We start from the raw sequence: 16,288 nt of genomic DNA on the forward strand, positions 1-16,288 counted from the left end.
ATTTCTGAAGCCCTGATTTTGAAAAGCCTCTGCTCTTCATGACAGGCTGAACCAATGCAGTTTCCTCTCTTTCTTGCTATTTCCCAGCTATGGTCTTAAATGTCTGCCATGCATACCAATTAACCTCCCTGATATATAAAAGGAAATTCTCAGGATCTTGTGCTAACATTTCATCTGAACTGCTTGCAAGCCTTTCAGAGGATCAAGTGTTAATTTTTCACAGCCGTACATCACACGACTAAAGTTCTGAAATGGTGTAGAACTCATCAATTTTACCACCTTCCCTACTAATTTCCAGCCCATTCTCAGATCCCCTAAGAACATTATTGACACTTCTCTTTTCTAAACTGTTTCTCTGTATCCATTTCAGAGGACAAGATATCCATGGACATTACTAAAACCTACTGAAACCCATGGTGAACTAAACTACACCTCCTTCCAGCCTGTCTCTTTAAGAATGCCACCCCTTTCTCCCAGTTTCTCTATCTCTGCCACATCTGTTCTGAGGACGAGGCCTTCCATTCCAGGACATTTGAGAAATATCCTCCAATATTCAGGAAACATGACCATCATTATGACAAAGCTTGTTTTTACACTGTCTTTGATAAATCTTGCATCTTGGATATTGCTCTCCACCCAAACATAACCCTCCTGCCCATACAGAATAGAGGTAGCTCCCATAGTTTTCAACTTTTACCCCATTAGCCTCCTCATTCGGTACATCATCCCTCAGAATTTCTGTCAGCTGAAACAAGATTCCACTATGAGCCGCATCTTCTCCTCTCCCCGTCTTGACTTCTGCAGGTACCATTCACACCATGACTCCACTGTCCACTCTCCTTGCCCATCCACATGTCCCTGAGCCCTGGTATTTTGCCCATAATGGCAATGAATGGAGCACTTGTTTTTGTACCTCCTCTTAAGGAGCCTTTCCAGGTGGAACAAAGATTCACCTGCACCTCCTCCAATCTCAGGCAGCAAATCCAATGCTGCTGATGTGGCCTCCTCCACATCAGCCTGACCAAGCACAAACTGGGCAACTGATTCACAGATCACTGGTGCTCTGCCTGCAATAGACATCTTGAGCCCTCAGCTGCATGCCGTTTCAATTCCCTTTTCCATTCCCACATTGAGCAGCCCACGCTCTGCATCCCCCACTGCCAGGGTGAGGCACAACTCAAGTCAATAGAACAACAGCTCATATTCTTCCAGGGTAGTCTAGCAGCCAATGGTATGAACATGGAATTTTCCAATTTCAAGGAACCCTTACTTCTTGCTTCTTACCCGCACTCTCCATAATTGTGTCCCCTTTCCCAATGCCCCTGTGATGGATATTCATTTTCTAGGGTGTGAGAAGCTTGTTGCTAACTTCAGCTTTCTACTACAGCATCGTGACCTTTCCAAAGAGTCAGAGTTGTTTGTGACAAAGTTAACAAATATTCCTTCCCCAATTTCTTTTTGTAAACAAGAACTAGTCTTCCGTTCATAATGTAAATGGAAAGCAGTCATCTCTTTGAAGTTAAAAGGACACCTGGGATGGCTGCTAAGAGATGTGGTTTGCAAAGTGACCATGAAACTTCTTGTCTGCATTACCCAAACACAATAGGGCTGTGTTATTTGCTCTACATTAAACCAGGAAACTACAGCTATGTTATTTGCAGCAGTGTCCTCAGAAACTTTTAGACCATCTATGTAAATTATCTATGTAAAATATGTAAATTATGCAAAGGTATCTGGAAAACATCACATGCAAGCAGCATCAGGAAGCATTGAGGATTGTTAGTATTGACAAGCAGAATGACTGAAAGGTGATGTGACAGAAAGAAGAATTAGAATTCATTCCTGAGCCTCGGTTTCTGCAATGGACAACTCAGTGATGTGTCCTTTTAGTTTGTAAGAACTGGACCTGTGTTTGGAAATCCTTTTGTCTAAATTTAACCCTATATCTTTAATATCTTTAATAATAAACTGCATCTAAACTACTTTGTTAGCCGGAAGTATCTGCTCCTTGTAAGTCCCACCAATCCAGCAATGGATATCAGCTGCAAGACCTCACTACAAGGGCTAGACAAGAAAGCAAGCTCATTCTTGAAGAGTAGGTTAATACAGCATAACCTCCTTATTGTGACGGTACCTTAGATATCTATACTGGATAGGAGTTAAAGTCTTCTTCTGAATTTCAGGCTTTGCAGACAGGGAACCCAATACCAACACGCCCTTATCACCTACTTTCATCCCCTTCCCTCTCTTAGTTCAAACAATTTTATTACTTATTTGTTTAGAGATACTGCGCAGAAAGGGGCCCTTCCAGCCCAACAAGAAACACCGCCCAGCAACCCACCTATTTAACCCCATCCTAGTCACAGGCCAAGGTACAATAACCAATTAACCTACTAACTGGCAGATTTTTGGACTGCGGGAGAAAACCGGAGCACCCAGAAGAAACACACTCATGGGAAAGACATACAGAGGAACTCCAAACTCTGAAGCCCCGAGCTGTAATAGTGTCACGTTTTGCTACCTTGACACTATTACCACCTACTACCCACATATTTTACCCACCCTATACCCCTCTCCGTTAAGTTCCATCTGTCCCTCACCACACACCTAATGGCTCCTATTTTCACCACCCTCATTTTTCAGATTTCAACACCCCTTTGGGCTGCTATTTAATGCCCTCCAGAACCCTCCCCTCCCCCTCACTTTGCTCAAAGTACCTCTTTCTTATTGTCTGTCTTCAGGAAGCTACCTGTATCTCCCAACGTTATACCTCCCATTCCCCTAGCTGGCACGATCTGCTCATTATCCTTCATCCCCCACAGTTTCCCAAGCAGTTCTGGCCTCTTTCTCATCACTCTCCCTTTCTTTATTTATTCTGTCTCTATTTCTTTCTCCACTCTTAATTCTGAACAGTTGACAACTCCTTCCTGCCCCATTCAATGCTCGACCCATTGAGTTCCTCCAACAAACTATCTGTTGCTGATATTTTTGTATGTAGGGCTCTCAGTACCAGTAACTGTGACGTTAGCTGTTCAGGCTAACAAAATGACTTCTCTGTAATGTTACTTAATGTTGTGATGGGTTTCTGTAGCTGGAATGTTTGGGTTATGACTGCAGATAAGGGGGGAACTAACCAATGAAGAATTGTTATGCTATCCTGTATATATGAGCTGAGCGGGAGTTTGCCGTCTTTTTCTGGAGGCGAGCGAGAAGGACGGACGTGTGAGGAGTGGACAGTGGTTCCAGGGGCAGATACTGGACGTCGACAGATCGGACGGTGGCCAAAGACTCGGAAGGTCATTGTCGATGGAACCGGAGGTGTGAACTCCAACGTATTAAAATATTATGTGCACAAACTGATAAACTTACTGACTTGACGCCTTTAGGTTATCTGTTTCTACTAACTTACCGCCAAGAAATAACTATAAAGTTGCAATTATTTACTCGTCTTTGGTGTATCATCTGATATTTGTGTTGCGAGAATGTACTGGGGGGGGCATTACACCACATTTACACCGAAGTATTGCACTATTGGCGGGGCAATGGCAGTTCAGCCTGGGTGAATGGGAGTAAATTGGGGGCACAGATGTTACACGTAAAATCCAGCTTTGATGGCAAAATGAACAAGCTTGCTTTTCCATTTGGAACTGTTTTTCAGTTTCTGAAGTATGGACAGGATGGTACACTAGTTCTAAAACTATTCCAAAGTGAATCCAATGAAGGAGGAAAATGATGTGGAGGTGTTAGGAAAGCAGGTGTTGTTATCATTGTCATTCAAAACATCCAAACTAGATTCTTGTGTCAATATATCAGTCATTATATCTGTATTTGAACAAAGGAATGAACATTAATGCAACAAAATAAGTGAGAACAAAGATTGTTTTAGAAAACTTACATTAAGGGATTAATTATGATACCAGTTGAACAATAGGTAACGGCATGAAGACATATACACATTCTGATCAAACATATTCTGCTATTGAAAGACCACAGCAAATGCTGTTTGTTATTAGTGGAACCTGCCATTCGATGAACTTCAATGAATACTGTACAATGTCACAATGAAACTTCAGTTGAAAATTTATCATTTGAGCCCATATCTTATTAATACCATCAATTTAAATCTTACTTATGCACATGCTCAGAGGTGACTCTTCCAGTGAGCAGAGATAATCCTGTTGAATTCTACTGTGAATCATGGCTGCATTTTACTCTCCATCCATTGCACTCCCTGATAAACTGAGGACTGGAAGCATAACTTTATATTTCAAATTAATTTGGCTGATAACTAACCACTGACAGTGGTTTTCTTCCCCAGCTCCAGGAGCAAAATGTTTAAAATCATTTCTACAATACATTTTTATACATCACGTTGTTGATTTTAATTTGATAAATCTTTGAAGAATGTGGCATTGAAATTATTAGGGATAGGACAAATGTTGAAGGAAAAAGCCTGAATTTTAGCTTAAGAACTAGACAACAGGGGTGACCCATTGGGACACTCTTTGAGAGAAGGGTAGTGCAGTCCAATGTGACCAGAATGAACATTAAATTTTCCTGAATGCTATTGGTATCGCTTTGCTTTGGAAATTGAAGAAGAAAACCTCAGTTTATTAAAGAAGAATGACATGTAGCAAGGCAAATATAGCTCCTCCTTGTTTAATGAAGGACACTTTGGATGGCATCATTTCTGGTTGATCTGCCACTGTTGGGCCTCTCATTGTCATTCTGGAGACGTGCAGTTCTTTCATCTGCCGTCTCTTCATCTCTTCTGCTGTTTGCTGTTTGTGTCTAATCCTGGGGACGTGCATTTCTCAGCTCCTTTGTCTCTTCCTCTCTCCTCCTTCTGTGCCTGTTTTTGTCATTCTGGAAATGTGTATGCCTCCCCTCCTCTGTCTCTTCTTCTCTCATCTTTTTTTGTACTGACTATTTGACCCTGGAGTCGTGCAGCCCTGGCCTTATCCGATTCTTGATCTCTCCCTCTCCTTGCCACTTCCCGATGACGTTTGGCGTTATCTCTTGACCATGATGTCCCCCTTCTCTTTCCACATGGCATATTTAGGCTGACCATATTTTTTTTACCCTAATTCTGGATAGATGATATGAAGCAGTAACACCAAAGCCTCCAGGATGCTGATTATTCTTGATCATGTGGTTGGCGCTCTCCTAAATGGACGTGATATAGTCACCACTGTCCTTTAACTGCAGCAAAGGATTTGATCGGTGTCTTGAAGTATGTCATTACAATAAGATTTAATTATTTCTTACTGATGGGTGGCAGTTAGATTTGTCCCAATCCTGCACATGCTGATGGTGATTAGCAGAATGTGACCGCTCGAAATAGAGCTGCCCTGCCCTTGTGCTGTGGTTGGTGTCGCTGCTGTGAGCATCGCGAGTCGCTTCTGAGGCTGGCCATGCGAATGCATCGTGGTGTCGCGTCACAGTTTCCATCATGGCTGACATCGGCTCTCGGGTGAAAGCAGGGCTGTTGATTTTGGTGAGTGAGCAATTTTATACGAATATATAACCCTGAACCTTGCCTGCATTCTGTAAGTTAGTGTATTTTAAGTCGATTTAGCCAAAAATAGTGCTGCTGTAATGCACCATTTGCACTAATTGGAGGCCACAAACAGAGCATGAGAGTTTTAGTTGTATATAGATAAAGCCAAAGCAATAGTGCTAACCACCATCAAAGAGTGAATTGGACAGCAAATTTCAGTGTACATACATAAGTAATTACATACAGAAATAGGAAACTGATGTCCATTTATCAATGAAACGTCAGGAATGATAATTTCAAATGTACGTGCTATTTTAAACTTACAGCAACCTTAGGCATTGAAAGCTTTTAAAAAATATATTCACTCATGCTTTCAAATAATAACTGAATATATTATTTATATTATTCTTCAACACCTCTTTAATATGATCTTTATTTCTCCCTCATTTCAGTTTAAGCCCTGATTTTGCACTGAACTATAAATACTAAGTTTTATTTCCTGATTGAGATACTGCGCCTCTCAGTAAATGTTCCTAAAACTAATTGATTGACAAGATGCACTAATACCTTGTCTTTTTCACAGAAACTCAATGGTTCAATTTAATATTAGAGAATGTTTGCAGTATGCAACCTGAATTTCTTACTCTTCTCGGACATCCACAAAACAGAAAAAGAGCCCCAAAGGATGATTGGCAGAATCGTCAGAACCCCAAAGCCACCCTCCTCCCTCTCGTATACAAGATCTTATTTGAAGTGTGTTTCATGTTGCATTGAAAAGGCCTACAGAAGTACAAGTATACTAAAGGTTGAGAGCTTGTCAGTTGCCAGAGACTGCAACCTTTGGGTATAATGATGTTAAACTCCTCAGGCCCAAACAGCTAAGCATATCTTGATGATTTATGTGAGCAGGTGGTAATATATACAAATTGACACATCTTATACACTGGCTGTTTACACAAATGATGCAGTCTTCTAGCCCAGATCTGATACACTTACAAACGTTATTCAACTTTGTACTACATAGCCAAACTCAATGTCATTAACTCTTCTTTTTGGCATAGGGCCTGTATCTTCCCATTTCATTCTCCAATGAGTGGTTTTACACCATTAAACCTCTAGGGTAATATCAGAATGGCAACAATTAACAGGAAGATGATATAATTTCTTTAAAAATAGCACTTCCTTATTTTAGATGCAGAAAAGATAATATATATTATATGTAAATCTTCAATGAAGAGGAATGTAGTTTTTTTTTCAGAATAAGAGATTGCATTTCAGGAAAATTCAAGCAGTTCAGTTTCATACTTACTTTAACTGTTGTAAAATATGTGGCGTTCTAAGATTAACATCAAGAACTGGTATCTTTCTGGAACTCTCAGAATGAGCCAAGTACCTCGTCAATGACTGAAGCCTGAAGGAGATCTAAGATATGCCTCTTGTGAAAAGCAGTTAATTCTTTACTTCCATGTCTACTGTCCCTGGAGCACACTGGCCTTTTAGAGGAACCACAGAGATGTTCACGATTTTCTGAAGTAAGCCCATAAACCCTCATTCTGAAAACGCAACAACCGTCTCATTCCTTTCTTCAAAAAGGAGGAGGAGAAAAGTGAGCTTTTCCCATGCCTAAACATACCATGTTATTTTAGGTATGAACAACAATGCTTCACACAGATATAACCTTTAACCACTTCACTGCAGAATTCAGTCAGTAGTCTCATGGAGGCTCCTTTCTTTTTGTAGCTGCACATTAAAAGTAATGTTTACATAGCTAACTTTTTCCCAGCAACCTCGTGCAGAACGAGCTTTCAAATCAAAAATATTTAGGAAATGGTGACAATTATCCACAAAAGAGGCCACAGAGTATGGTCAAAGTTACTTTCATAGCCAAAACTTAATTACTTCTCTCAAATAACATTATGGGATGCTTGAAATCCTTCATGCATTAGGAAAGATCTTGACATTACACTCACAACAGAAGGATCAACTTTAACTAATATCTGTAACTAAAATAAATGAGCTGTAAATACACTGTGGTCAGTTGGGAATATATTTCATAACTGGCATAAAGATACACAACCTCTGTTGCAAGTAAGTTTCTAACTGCACCTGTACATAAACTTTGATAATAAACTTGACTTTGAGCTCTCCATTAAGATGACTAATAATTACGAGTACAGCTCTCCCCATCTATGATGACATCTAATGGAAGCACTGCCTCAGGAACACACATCATTAATGACCCCCACCAACTGGGTGTTCACCCTCCTCTTGACTCAGCCATCAGGCAGAGGTGCCAGAAGACCTACTCCCCCTTAAGATTCAACAACAGCTTCATCCTCACTGCCATGAGGCATTGAAACCAACCTGAAATGCTCTAACATTACCTCAGACTATATCTCATTTCTATCTCAACCTGAGTAAGTTTTGTTGTGTAAGAAGTGTATAATTTATGCAAGTTAAGATAATGTTAACTTATATTTGTCATGTCTATAATGTTCCATGTTGCAGCAAAAAATTAACTTTCATGGCAGTTACACCCTGGGTATGTATACTTGTGACAATGAACTTGAATTTGAACTTCACTATCAGTAATAAAGTCAGAGTGCACAGAAAGAAGTCTTTCAGCTCACTATGCCCTTGAAAACCTTCAATTACCTATTTGTACTAATGCACCTCCATTTATAATTGCTATTAATACTAGAAATCTGTTTCCACGTATAGCGTTCAGGAGAAGTACGAGGGCAAGTTGGTGCCCCCATTTCCTCCTAATTTTGGCAATGGAGCGATGCTCTGCTTCAGCACAATGTCGATCTCAGGTGTCCTGAATCCTCACACTTCAAGTCCTGCCTGCGAAGCTCCACACAGTTATTGCAGCCCTTGCAGAAGAATTTGGGAATTGATGTCCATAAATGTGATATCACTGACACAGGTTGGTTGTGTCCAGAGCATTGTCATTACCATATTTATATGCTGGTATTTATATTTTATTGGCAGTGATTTTGTAAGACTGCAAATTACTAATATGCTTCATTTTAGGGTTGCTTGGGGCAGATATGCTTTTAGTTTAGCAATGATAAAACAAATAATCAGAACAGCCAATCTGTAGACATGTTGACTGTCATCCCCATCCACTCGCTGGTCATAGCCTCTTCTGCAGGAGGACACATTCTGTACCAATTGAAGCTCTCTGCCAATGCTGGGATTGCATAATGTGGTGAACTACATATACCTGTCTGGACACGCCCCCCCGCTGATGTTACGTACCCCGTAACTGAGTCACTTACCAGCAAAGATAGAGAGGTCCGTTGAAGTCTGATGGTACTATTTTTAACAGTATTTATTGATAAAAATACACAAAAATAATATCAATGCAAACATACAGATAATATACGTCATCACTACTAAGTCTAAAAGCGCGGGTATAATAATAATCACTAAGAAATAGCTCTGTCGTTGTCTAGGGGATAATGTATTGTCCGATGGAAATATAAAAGTCACTCAAATTAATGCAGGCTGCAGCCTTTGGTTGGAGTCAAGAGAGAGAGTTTAAAACTTGCCCATTCCTTTTATGATGTCAATCCTTCGAGAGTCGTTGGGGCTGATTTCTCCTTTGTTTTAGCTAAAGCCATTCTTCCGTGGTAAGGCCCACCAATTCCGAGGCAAATGGAAAAGGACGCACGTGGGCTTTCCACCGGCTGTCGCTATTACGCTATTACGGGATTTCTGGCATTTCTTCTGGTGCATCTAAAGGGCTGTTCCCCAGACCCTCTTTTATCCTGACTCACAGGGTTTCAGATGCCAATCAGGTTTGGAGGATGCCACCCCTCAACCAGCCCACTTTTGGTCATTCCCTGAGGGCTTCAAATAAATAGCACAGTACTCAATACACAATTCCGTCTCCAAGAGACAATGGTCGTTTCCCGTGGCTTTGTATCGCTGAGGGGCCAGGACATTCCAAACCCCTTTGTGGATTCTGCGTGTCTTTCTCTCATTTCCTGGGTCTCCTGACCCGAATTAATAGTGATCTTGCGATTCTCATAAAGGAGGGGGCTACTTTGGACCCTTCGGCCCCTCAGAGTTGGGGCACAGGCGTAACACTGACTGCTCCTGTGGCTCCTCCCACGGACCCCGGTATAAAGGCGATTGGAGACACTGCCCCGACTCAGTCTCCAGGATGTAGTATGGTGGTCAATTGCTGCTTGTTCTTTCTTCCAGCCAATAAAAACCTATATCTCGCCTCACGTCTCCGAGAGTTATTGATGGTGCATCACATTAGTTGCAGTGTTACCAAGGTAACCTGGTTTAATTGGTTGCTCCTTCAGTTTTTGGTGATGATGGAGGTGCTGGGTTTCAGGCAGGAGGAGGCTGATATCACATTTTAGTTTGATTATATTAACTCAGAGCCCTAAAAGGAGCTTAGCATGTGAAAGGAATTTATTAAACGTTGCAAGTGATTCTATGAACGTGCCATCTACACTTTGCTGTGTTGTGATGTGCGTTTTGCTGTTGCATTGGTGGAGTCAGGTGGTGTTAAGTTCATACCTGTATCAGTCACAGGTCTGGTAATACCCATCATGCCGACCAGAAGCACAGTAAATAACTTGGGGATCTGTTTGCAGCTTAAGAATGTGAGTAAGAGCAGCAGTATCAGATGATCAAGCATCTATGGAAGCAACTGGCAAGGCTGATTTGTTTGGGATGCTGAACTTTGCAAAACATCTTAATTGCACAAATCGGTGAGTCCGGAGTTCGAGGCCTAGTATTCAGGATCCCAATGTCAGTGAGTCTGGAGTTTGAGGCCTAGTGTTCAGTGATTGGTGAGCTCTGGGGTCAACATTGAAGATCGAGGCACAAAGGTTGATCAGAAATACAGAAGTCAAAGCCCACTGGCTGCAAATTTCTGTGAGTCCTTTGGGGAGGTCAAAGTTCCAGTGTCTGTAGCCCAAGTCCGAAGACAGTCTGTCCTGCGATTGGAGAACCGTGTATGTAGGTGGGTGGGTGGAGTAATAACACAGCTTTTTTTTGATGCTTGTTGTGTTCTGATAATTGTTTACGTTCTTTGTTGTGTTTGTTGCGAATTGTTGGTATGCTATGTTTGGGCCAGAATATGGCAACACTCGCGGGATGCCCCCGGCAAAACCTTGGGTGTGATGGCTGTTAACTCAACTATACATTTCACTGTATGTTTCCATGTAAATGTGATATTTAAATCTGCATCCTGATTCTTGAATCTTGCAAAACCACCAATGTATTCAGCTTCGATCACTGATCTAAGTAATAGGCAGAGATCAAATACAAATAGAGACGCAGTAGCTAATTTCACAAATAGACAGTGATTGTAGTTGAGAACCTAAAAAAATATGTTCATTGTGCTTATTGGTCATTGTTGGAGAAATGAAGGGTTACCCATGCCGGACTCTGCTGGGGCAGAAAATCCCACAAAGTTCGACATTGGCCTTGAGTTCCAACCTGAAATGAAATTCTTCACATGATGAAGTGCAACATAATAAATCATTTAGCAGTAAAGGATAAACATTTCTATTTATTCTGTAAACACAAACATCGCTGAATTGTTCTGGTGAGATTAAAAGGAAAGTTCACCCATGACAGACTGTGATTCTTTCTGTTGTTGGTGTTTGTGAGAATGAATTCTGTAGCTAATGTTTGTTGATTTATCTACTAATCTACTCTATTAAATCAACAGATTAAAAATTATGTGCAACATTTGATCTCAGACAATGCCTTTATGTCAATGAGTCATAAGTTAACTTTCACATATTTTGCAGCAGACGGATTTAAATATAGGCAGACTTACAGTTAACTGTGGATTAATCATGCCCATAAACACAGTAAATGGAAAATATAAATGATTTTATTGGTTAAAAATATTTAATTATGGGCCAGATACAACAGAGGTTTGAAGTGCATTGAGGAACATTTCAAATTCTAAAAGCAAATAGTTTCACCAGGCTTTAGAGGAGATAAAGAAATCAATGATCTGCATCAGAGCTGCATTGTAATCACAGATAGTAACACAGAATAAATATAACCCTTTGTTTATAAATAAGTAGCTTCCTAATCACTGAAGTGAATTTTTACATTGATTTACACTCGGCACATTTGACAACCAAAATATTTCCTCATATGACAAAAATCTGAAGATTCTTAAATTACTGTGCAAACAGCATCAATTTTTTCTTGATAAAGGAGTAATTGAAGGTTGCCTCTGCTGTACACCACTACCATCTAAGGGGTCACTATGCAACCCTGGAGATATGGACCACTTTTCCCATCTCAGAAATTCTTGATGGACCACCACCACCTTGAAATGTGACAGCACAGATGTGGTCAGTTGAGGAAAGGGGTACTTAAAGATCAAGATCTCAGTTTGAGCACAAGACTCACGGTCAACCGGCAGCAGTGATTTCTGACTTTGAATATGCTTCTGAGACCAGGATTACCCACAGCAGGCATCACAAGGCACTGGAACGACATTACCATCACTCATCACAACCAGCTCCTCCACATCCAGTGCCATTATATGTAAACTAATGACAGCCTCCTCCCCCAGACCAACAATCTCAGCACTGGGGTAATGTTTTCATTCAGTCAGCTCCACTGAGCATGCCAAGCCATTAATGTGCCTGACACCAGCTTCCTGTATTATGAACTCTGTCATGGGAAAAGACTACTAGACTAAAAGGGAAAAATGTTCAAGACTGGCCTCAAAGCCTTCATAGAGAAATGCTGCATCCCAACCAATTCCCAGGAATCCCCAGACTTTAACCACTCAAAGTACATTGAGAATGTCAAAAGAGCAAAACATGGAAAAAGATACAGAGCAAAAGAGAGAGACAACAGACTGTCACGTTGGCAATATTGGAACCCAAGTGTGGAGGACAGACAGTCTGATGTAGCGATGGCAATGAGAGTTTATTCAGAATAATTCCAAAAGGTCTAGGATTGCATTTAGTGTTAGTCAGGCATCCGGTTGAATAATACAAGTCACACGGGATCTCTGAGCCTATCAAAATAAACTTAACAAGCTTAAACAAACAGCACCAGGAGACCATATTACAAAGCGCGAGTCACTCAAGAAAAACACAAGCAACTCTAAATGATTAACGACTGTTGTTAAACAACAATAAACCAGTTCAGATGTTCTAAAAAACCTCAGATCCCAGTGCTCTCTGACACCCCACAAAGGCCCGGAGATCTCATTACATAGACACGCTAGAGTTGAAAGGAAAGATATATTATTAAAATGATTCAATATAAAAGGAAGCAATTCCTCAAAGTTGTTATAGAGGTATTGGCAAAAAACATCCTTACTCCTTGATCTCTGAAATTAATTGAAACCCATGGGAGGAATGTGATCTAGGAATCTCATCTCACCCAACTGTTAAAGCAAATAAATTATTGCGTAAAATAAAACTTCCATGTCTCCATAGGTAATCCTACTCACTAAAGCACTAGTCAATCTCTCATACTCTAGACTGCCCAAATGATTAGAGAAAATCATGTACTTTATTCTCTGCTTCATAGTGTAGTGATTTCATTTTAATTACAGAGCGTTCACTGCCCAAACATCTAATGTGCTCACTAGGCAAGAAGGTCAAAACGATCTCTTTTGTTTATAGAGCCCTGATTATTGTAGTCAGCCATCTATCTCAGGTGATGTGACAGGACACCAATGCACAAGAGCAGATTTAGCTGGTTCAATGAAAACACAGGGCTCCTTCTGAAGATAATATCCCCCAACATGCATCACCTGTACAGGAGCCATTAACAATAACACAGTACTAAGTGGTACTATTATGTTTTACATCTACAATCAAATCAGGCACTACTTACACTGTAACGTACAGGACAGTTACTGACAAGAGCTGCTGGATTTACCTGTATTGTTGAAATAGAGTCATAAAGTCATAGAAAAGTACTGCACAGAACAGGCTTTTCGACCCATCTAGTCCATGCCAAACCATTTAAACTGCCTACTCCCATCAACCTGCACTGGGACCGTAGTCCTCTATATCCCTGTCATCAATGTACCTACCCAAACCTCTCCTAAACATCAAAATCCAGCATGCATACACCACTTGTGCTGGCAGCTCGTTCCACACTCTCACGACCCTCTGAGTGAAGAAGTTTCCCTCAATTTCCCCTTAAACCTTTCCCCCTTAACCAATGGCCTCCAGTTGCAGTTCCACCCAACCTCAGTGGAAAAAAGCCTGTTTGCATTTAACCCATCTGTATTCCTCATATTTTTGTATACCTTTATTAAATCTCCTCTCAATCTTCGATGCTCCAAGAAATACCAAGGAACTTTAAACTGAGATGCTGAATCCATACTTCCATCCATTGCATCAACTGCCCTTCAGAGATCATTTTTAACTAATGACAGTTCTCCGCTTAAAATTTATGTGCACTTTTAAGAAGAAAAACTTTAATTAAGCTGATTGCAATAATGCAAGTGTGATAACAGTAAAAGGCACATGTTAAATAAAATCAGTCTCAATTCACCACAGAAAGGTTACAGACTGAAAATATCCCAAATTAAGCATACATTGGAATCAATTCAGCAACCTGCTTCGACGAGACCACAAGAGTACAAAATAAGAACAGACTTGGAGCAGTTGATATGAACTTGACCCCTTAAACAAGCCGTAGTCAGACTCAAAGATAAACAATACTGAGCCAAGAGACAAAAGATCAAAAGTCACAAACTGTAGGATTTACATGACCTAAATACTATTTGCTTGGAAGCAAAAAGTGAACAAGTTTTAAATTTCTCATATTTCTACTCATTATGCACAAGAAAATAATCATACACAGTAGAAAAAGTAAAAATTAATTGTGACAAATAACACCTGTTATAATCATCAGTGAAAACATCCAAATAGCAGCAATGCATGGTTTATTGGTCTTACTTTATGTAAAATGCACGTGGTTTAGAACTTGAAAGAAATTTTCTATCCTTTACTCAAGAGACATCAATTGAACTCCATAGAGACAACACAATGCCAGCAACTGTGGTGGCAGTGAAAACAAATTTAAAGTACGTTTTTTACTTTGAACGATTTGCCCATTTTCAAGACGTTGATTTCTTGGCACGAGGTGGTCTTGAATCCCACAGGGTCTTTTTTTCCTTTGCACACCATTTCAGTAAAGTGAAGCAATGTGTTCAAATGAACTCTAATCATACCCCCATCCTGGGAAATCCCAAAGCACTCAACAGAAACCACCTTACAATTGCGCTCAGGCACATGTGAAAAGTGTGGCTCAGCTATCATTTCAAAACTCACTGCGCCAATGGCAACCCTAGTCATAAAGCTTAAATAAGCATGTCTGATATGTTCCCATCTTCTCTCATATCTCGTATCTACCAACTGGTTTATCATTGTCACACATACTGAGAAACAGTGTTTTGGATGCCTTTGCAAACACAAGTACATTGAGGTAGTACAAAAGGATAAACAGCAACAGATTGCAGAGAAAGTGCAGTGCAGGTAAACAAGGAAGATGCAAGGGAAACACTGAGGTAGATTGAGAGATCAAGAGCTTTATTGTACAAAAGCTCCATTAAGCAGTCTTATAACAGCAGGACAGAAGCACTCTCTGTGCCCAGTGATACATGTTCTCAAGCTTTTGCATCTTCTGACCAACGGAAGGGGTAAAGGGGTAAGAAGAGAGAAGGCCAGAATGGGAGGGGTCTTTGATTATGTACTTTTCCAAGGCAATGGAAGTGCAATGTGGGGGTGGGGTGGGGTGAGAATGGTTTTCATGATGGATTGAGCTGTGTCCAAAACTTTCTTAAGAGTCTTGGACAGAACACTTACCATACCAAGCTGTGATGCCTCTGCTTATGATGCTTTCTATGATGAATCTGTAAAAAAAAAATAGGTGAGTCAGTGGAAGCGTCAATTTCCCTCAGACTTCTGAGGAAGTAGAAGTGTTGGCGTGCTTTCTGATGAATAAGAGTTTGATGCTAGATCTTCACAAATCATGTGTTTGCGAGATATGAGGGAGTATTCTTAGGCAGTGCATTGGGATCAAGTATTGGTTTGCTCCTTGTATGGTGAGGTAAACGTGGGAACACAACACCTACACAAACTGGACATGAGCAACTGATATTGCAGTTGATGAGTAGGTTGTGAAATGATGCACACGCCGCACTGCTTTAAAGCAGGAGACTTCTTGAGCTTCCTAATGCCAACACAAATGTTCTATCTCCATTCTGAACAACTTCGGGGGAATCCCAAGAACTGAAGCAGCTCTTCAAAGTTTTCAGCAAATCCTTAAATCTTTTGATTTGTGCCACATTTTACACCCGAAGACCTGTAATGAAGTTGTCAGAATCCACTAGCAGCAAAAAAAAAGGAATGCATACAATAAATGTATATATGACCTTTCAATAAGGATGAACGTTACCTGCACATTTGAAAAAGCCATTTAACAATGAGTGACTGCACAGCATTCGATTTAAAATTCAGACAGTATCATCATACATGATCCTTCACTGCTGCACATACCATGAAAATATACAAAATTGCCAGCTCAAATTGCCTGGGACAGCTGCTCACAGATCTCCAAATGTGCCCAAACATTTGCTATTGGCATAAATCACCCTTCAGTACCCAGCAGCACATATATTTTGTGACAAGCAACATTATGTTTTTGCAAGTAATTAGATTCCATTGTTATTCCTTTGACAGATTATTTCAAAGAAGGGATGTGCCAAATTACAGACCGTATATCAACATAGTTGGATTTAATTAAGTTATTTCC

At 40.4% G+C, this 16,288-nt stretch overlaps 1 protein-coding gene across 1 annotated transcript in view; it reads right to left on the bottom strand.

The window, feature by feature from the left end:
* myocd (myocardin) overlaps window positions 1-16,288 on the bottom strand; it is a 654,082-nt gene that overhangs the window by 488,006 nt on the left and 149,788 nt on the right. Inside the window, exon 3 of the mRNA XM_073025871.1 lies at window positions 15,340-15,386. The gene's annotated coding sequence lies outside the window, so the exon portion shown is untranslated. The remainder of the gene's footprint in view (window positions 1-15,339; window positions 15,387-16,288) is intronic.

The sequence above is a fragment of the Hemitrygon akajei genome, chromosome 22 (genome assembly GCF_048418815.1).
Source record: "Hemitrygon akajei chromosome 22, sHemAka1.3, whole genome shotgun sequence".
Classification (NCBI taxonomy): domain Eukaryota; kingdom Metazoa; phylum Chordata; class Chondrichthyes; order Myliobatiformes; family Dasyatidae; genus Hemitrygon; species Hemitrygon akajei.